Source organism: Stegastes partitus, unplaced genomic scaffold (genome assembly GCF_000690725.1).
Source record: "Stegastes partitus isolate 25-593 unplaced genomic scaffold, Stegastes_partitus-1.0.2 Scaffold312, whole genome shotgun sequence".
NCBI classification, from domain to species: domain Eukaryota; kingdom Metazoa; phylum Chordata; class Actinopteri; family Pomacentridae; genus Stegastes; species Stegastes partitus.
In genome coordinates, this window is record NW_007578043.1 from 346,424 (window position 1) to 351,907 (window position 5,484).

At 39.5% G+C, this 5,484-nt stretch overlaps 1 protein-coding gene across 1 annotated transcript in view; it reads left to right on the forward strand.

The window, feature by feature from the left end:
* Positions 1–5,484, forward strand: part of arap2 (ArfGAP with RhoGAP domain, ankyrin repeat and PH domain 2) — a 173,628-nt gene that overhangs the window by 44,703 nt on the left and 123,441 nt on the right. The window lies entirely within an intron of this gene.

Consider the following 5,484-nt stretch of genomic DNA (forward strand, 5'->3'; position numbering starts at 1 on the left):
GTGTGTTGAGGACACACGAGGAGGTCGCGCCGAGGGTAACGCGACTCAAGCTCAGTCTGTCAAACTAGAGAGGAAAGAAAATGAAAGTAGAGCTCATGGTAGTTTTTTTTTTTTTTTCCCCACGAAGACTCTGGTGAATGTTTTTTTTTTTTTGTCGGGCCTTTGTGTGTTTGCGATAAGCTGATTGTGACCTCGAATTTGTCTAAACGGGGAAGTTAGTTTCTGGAAGCCTACCAATGACGCAACAGAAACAACCTTTGATATTTTCCACTTTCTCAATCATCATGTTGGCGAACCTCGCAGTCGTGACTAAATTGACACCAACTAATTTCGGGGTAGATGATGGCAAGTTTGGGCTTTATAGTGTTTGCGATAAGCTGATTGTGACCTTGACTTTGTCTAAACAGGGAAGTTAGTATCTGGAAACCTACCAATGATGCGACAAAAACAACCTTTGATATTTTCGTCTTCCTCAATCATCACGTTGGCGAAGCTCGCAGTCATGACTAAATTGACACCAACTAATTTTGGGGTAGATGATGGCTAGTTGGGGCTGCATGTGTTTGTGATAAGCTGATTGTGACCTTGACTTTGTCTAAACAGGGAAGTTAGTATCTGGAAACCTACCAGTGACACAACAAAAACAACCTTTGATATTTTCCACTTCCTCAATCATCACATTGGCGAACCTCGCAGTCGTGACTAAATTGACACCAACTAATTTTGGGGTAGATGATGGGTAGTTGGGGCTTTAAGTGTTTGCGATAAGCTGATTGTGACCTTGACTTTGTCTGAATGGGGAAGTTAGTTTCTGGAAACCTACCAGTGACACAACAAAAACAACTTTTGATATTTTCCACTTCCTCCATTATCATGTTGGTGAACCTCGCATTTGCCACTGAATTGACACCAACTAATTTGATGATGGCTAGTTGGGGCTTTGTGTGATTGGCCAACTGGTATAAATACAGGTATACTCCTATACGCCATATCAAAATCAATATATCTTTTAACAAATTTATTAGACCACCTGTCAAACTGGTTAAGCCCTGTGCGTGTATATATAGACCATCCAGCATCATGAAGTTCTTTAATTCACACTCCGTTCTCGACGTTTTACCATTTTGAACAGAAATAACGAATTCCAAACTGACTTCAACCTTTTATACCCAAATTTGAGCCGTTCACTGGGCTTCTCTGAGAAGTCAGAAATGAATCAAGCATAACATTCAACCACTAAAACTTGTTTTTTTTCCGCTCAGGAATGCAAGTAAATAACTATAATCTGATATCTTAATCAAGAAATAAGAATTTGCTTTTTTCTTTTTGGTAAAACAGTAAATTTAAAAAGTCATAGATAACAATATTTTAGCATTAAAAATATCGTTTTGTTTAAAGAGCTTCAACATACTGGTGTATTCACCACTACAGAAATCTAACAAAATGATTTTGGTAATTACCAATGCTGTTAATTTAAGGTATTTGTTAAACACTTTACCTCCTCTAGACTTTAATTGCTTTAAACTAAAAAAAAATATGACTCGACTTCTTCACTCCTCTTGACTGTTTTTGTTTATATATTTAGATGAGAAAAGGCAAACATCATTTAGTACCGCTTAATTGGACAAGTCTGTCGGCCTTTTTGCTTTCTTTTTTTAAAAGTTAAAATGTTTTTGAATCGCCAAGGCTGTCTGATTATCTTTCAGTGCCTGTGTTTGTACGGAGTGAGTTGATTTCCAACATTTTACTCGATCGGGATGCGCCCACGGTGGCAGGCATGAGCGACTCCCGGTTGGTCGTCGAGTTGATGAGACGTCAGCGAGTCGCTTCACCTCCACCTGTGTTCTTTGATGGATTTCTGTTCATTCCGAGAAAAAAAACCACCCGCCCAACCAGCTGCGGGGCCTGTTCCTCACGAGAAGAAAGCGAAAAAAACGTTTTTCCCATCAAGGAGATCAATAAAGTATCACAAAAACAATTATTCCCTTTATTCTTAAATTGGCACGCTTCAGCGGTGTAATTTGTTAACCTCCTACAAATATTTTCTCATGCTTCTTTAGCCTACGCGGCAAATCGTTCAATTAATTTCGGTGACATGATTTGTGTGTGACCAATTTTTTTTTTTTTTTCCCTTCCTCTTTTAGCGAAGAACTGGCACATAATAAGCATAATAATGGATAATAAAAGCAAAGAGAAAAGTAATTACGCCAAGTAAAGGCTTGTCTCCGCTACTCCGAATGTTTGAATAAAATTCATTAGAACCTCTTAGAAACAGAGACATCAAGTCCTGCGTTTGGAGATCACTCACGAGGTCCTCCAATGCTGTTGTTTGCTCAAAATTCGGATCCAAAAATACATTTCCTGAATAAAAGCGGAGGGGGGGTGTGATGGCCCTCTGTGACCGCACAGATGTTCATTGTTGTTCCGAGAGCTTTGCTTTGTCACTTTCCGTATTTCAGAAATCTATCTGTCATTCTGTCACAGCGCTGCTTTTTGTGTTTTGTTTTTCCGATGATGAGTTGATGGCTGATTTTGATTTGAAGTGCGTTTACTTTTCAAAAAAAAAAACTTCTTTCTCGAACAAAAGGGAAAAGAAAAAAAAAGAAGGCTTGTTGCGTTTTCGAAAATTCGCAGGTCCACCCCGAGTTTTTATATCGGCTCTCTTTTTGTTTTTTTTCTTTCTCTGGCTCGTATTGAAGAGCTACCACAGCGAGTTCTGCTTTTTTGGACCTGTGATGTGTGTCTGTGTGTACTTGTGTGTTTACAATCCTTTGGTATTTCTTGTGTTTCCACTTTGCAGGCTTTGATAGCGCAGTGTCTTGGGCGGTAGGGGAATGGGCTTTACAGCGTCTGCATCATGTCTGCTTTTATGTCCGTTTGAAAAGTTGCAGAGGAAGATATCTGAGAGGCCCTTTTTTTTTGAGTGTAAACCGTTTGAATGTACACCCCGGATGGAACACGATGCGTTTGAGCCATTTAGCCGCCGCAGTAATCCGCGGGGATTTAGGGGAAGTTTGAGATTCTGCATCCTGCTCAAGGACAAATAGTTTTGAAGACGCCAGACATGTTGGATGTTACAACACAATTGACTTGATTTGGGTGTACATAGCTTATATGATGGTGTGTTTTTACCCTTTTCATAACCACAACAGAAAACAAACAAATGTCAGGAATCGACCCAGTAACCTTCATGAACCCAAGCAGTTTTGTTCTGCCACATTTTTACTTACTGTACAATTTACATTACAGCATCTCTATGGAAACACCAAAACCATGGCTCGAACTAGGAGAGAAATGTTTGTCATGCGTTATAACAAACTCACGATGCCATGAACTGTATATATAAAAGGAAAAATGAAAATCCTTGGTTATTTCTTTTACAGTAATGGATATTCCTGGATTCTACATGTACAACATTTTTCCAGAGGTGTTACCAATGTTGTAAACAAAAGAAGTACTTTAGCTATTTTAGTACTTACATATTAAAGGTTTCCATACTTATCTCAGCTGACTAATAGCTTTGTAGAATTTCATTTTTTTTAATAACAGATTCTGGTTAAAACACTCAATTTGTTTTTTGGTATTTTTTTAAAATCACGTGTAGAGTAAATGGATTTTGACACAACAGAATTTCAAGCACGCCACAGATGAGTAGTTCAAGGACTGTTAGAAAGCTGAAAATCCAGCAACTCATATGACAAACCTTTTATCTTGTCATTTTAAAAGTGAAAACAATTTTAACTTATCAGACTTTAGCCCAGAGATCTCCAGCTCCGGTCCTCGTGAGCTACTGTCCTGCAGGTTTTCCGTACTGCAACACACCTGACTCAGATTAATGGATCTCCAGCAGCTGGTTGTCAAGTTCTACACAAGTCTGTTAATGATCCATTCATTTGAGTCGGGTGTGTTGCAGTACGGAAAACCTGCAGGACTGTAGCTCACGAGGACCAGAGTTGGAGATCCCCTGGTTTAGCCTGTTATCATGCGTGTAACCATCAAGTGGACATTTAGAAACCCTTTTAAAGCAGGACTCCGGATGAACTTTTTCACTGGTAGCACCAGTTCGACCAACTTTCTCATTTGGTTGCACCTCCCATCTTGTCACAGGCAAGACATGTGGCTTGCTGGACATTTCCTAATTGATACCTCCATGGCTCTTCCTGCCTCAGGAGAGCCAACACCATCCTGAAGGCCTCTTACCACCCGGGCTACTTCCTGTTTAAGCTACTGCCGTCGGGCAGACGGTACAGGGCCATCAGAACCAAGACTAACAGACTGAAAAAAACACTGTTTTCCAACTGCTGTCAGAGTCATAAATGCCTCCCTGTCGCAATAAGTGAAATATATTGTAACTATACAACTCCAATACCTCTGTCCAGTATCCACTCTGTGCAATATACACTGTGCTTATTATTTAATTTCATCCTTTTATATAGAGTTCTTTTTTTGTTTGTTCCATCCATCCATCCATCCATACATCCATACATCCATCCATCCATACATACATACATACATAATGACAATAAAACAAGTCTGAATCTGATAGACTCTACAATTTACCCATGTTCCCTGAACGCCACACATTGCATGCTGCAGTAGCTGTTGTTGTTGGTGTCTGTGGTGTGCTCAGACAGACCAAAAATAACTTTGACCAAGTCAGATTTGCCCAAACTGAAACCAAGTGTTTTTTTTAACATGCGGCCCTTTCTATAAGCGGGAAACACAGCGCATCCATTTTTAAGCATCAATACAGCGGTTCACTGAAGTTATAAACGTTCTACTTTCCACCACTGTGGTCAACACAGCAGCTTCCTGTATCGGTTACAGTAACACCAATACAGCTTAATGATCAATATGTCCTCGCACCGATTTGACCGCTTGAAATGTCAACCTGCACACAAAGAAGGTCGCCAATGCAACCATTTTGGTCGCAGCCTGAAGTCCTGTTTTAAAGACATGGTTCTTAGCTCAACACAGTGTTTCCTGATGTTAGCATTAACAGCTCGTCAACAGGTTTTTTTCAGGGTCGACACTGATTTTCAGTCTGAAGAACATTTAGAATAGCACAAACTTCAACACAAACCTTTGTTGAAATGCTTAATTTAAGATAATAATCCTGTATTTCTCCCCACGCCAGGGGAATTTTTTACATTGGTACAGCAGCAAAATTATAAAAAAGGAGCACAGCAGCACTAAACATAATAATAATAACAACACTGATAATATGTACAATATATACAAAGGATGAAAAATGAATAAATGCAGTGTTAGTAAAAGTGCAATCAGTGCAAAGAATTGTGCGGATTTAACCATGATGATGCCGATGACATGATACAGTTTAAATAACCCTCTGAGCCCCAAAACCCACTGGAAAGATTGAAAGGGGTAGTATTTTTCTATTGGAGCAAGAAACTGAGGAACAGGAAGCATTGTTGGATTTTCCACCTTCTTATGGACCTTGAAACACTCATGTTTCACCAGTTT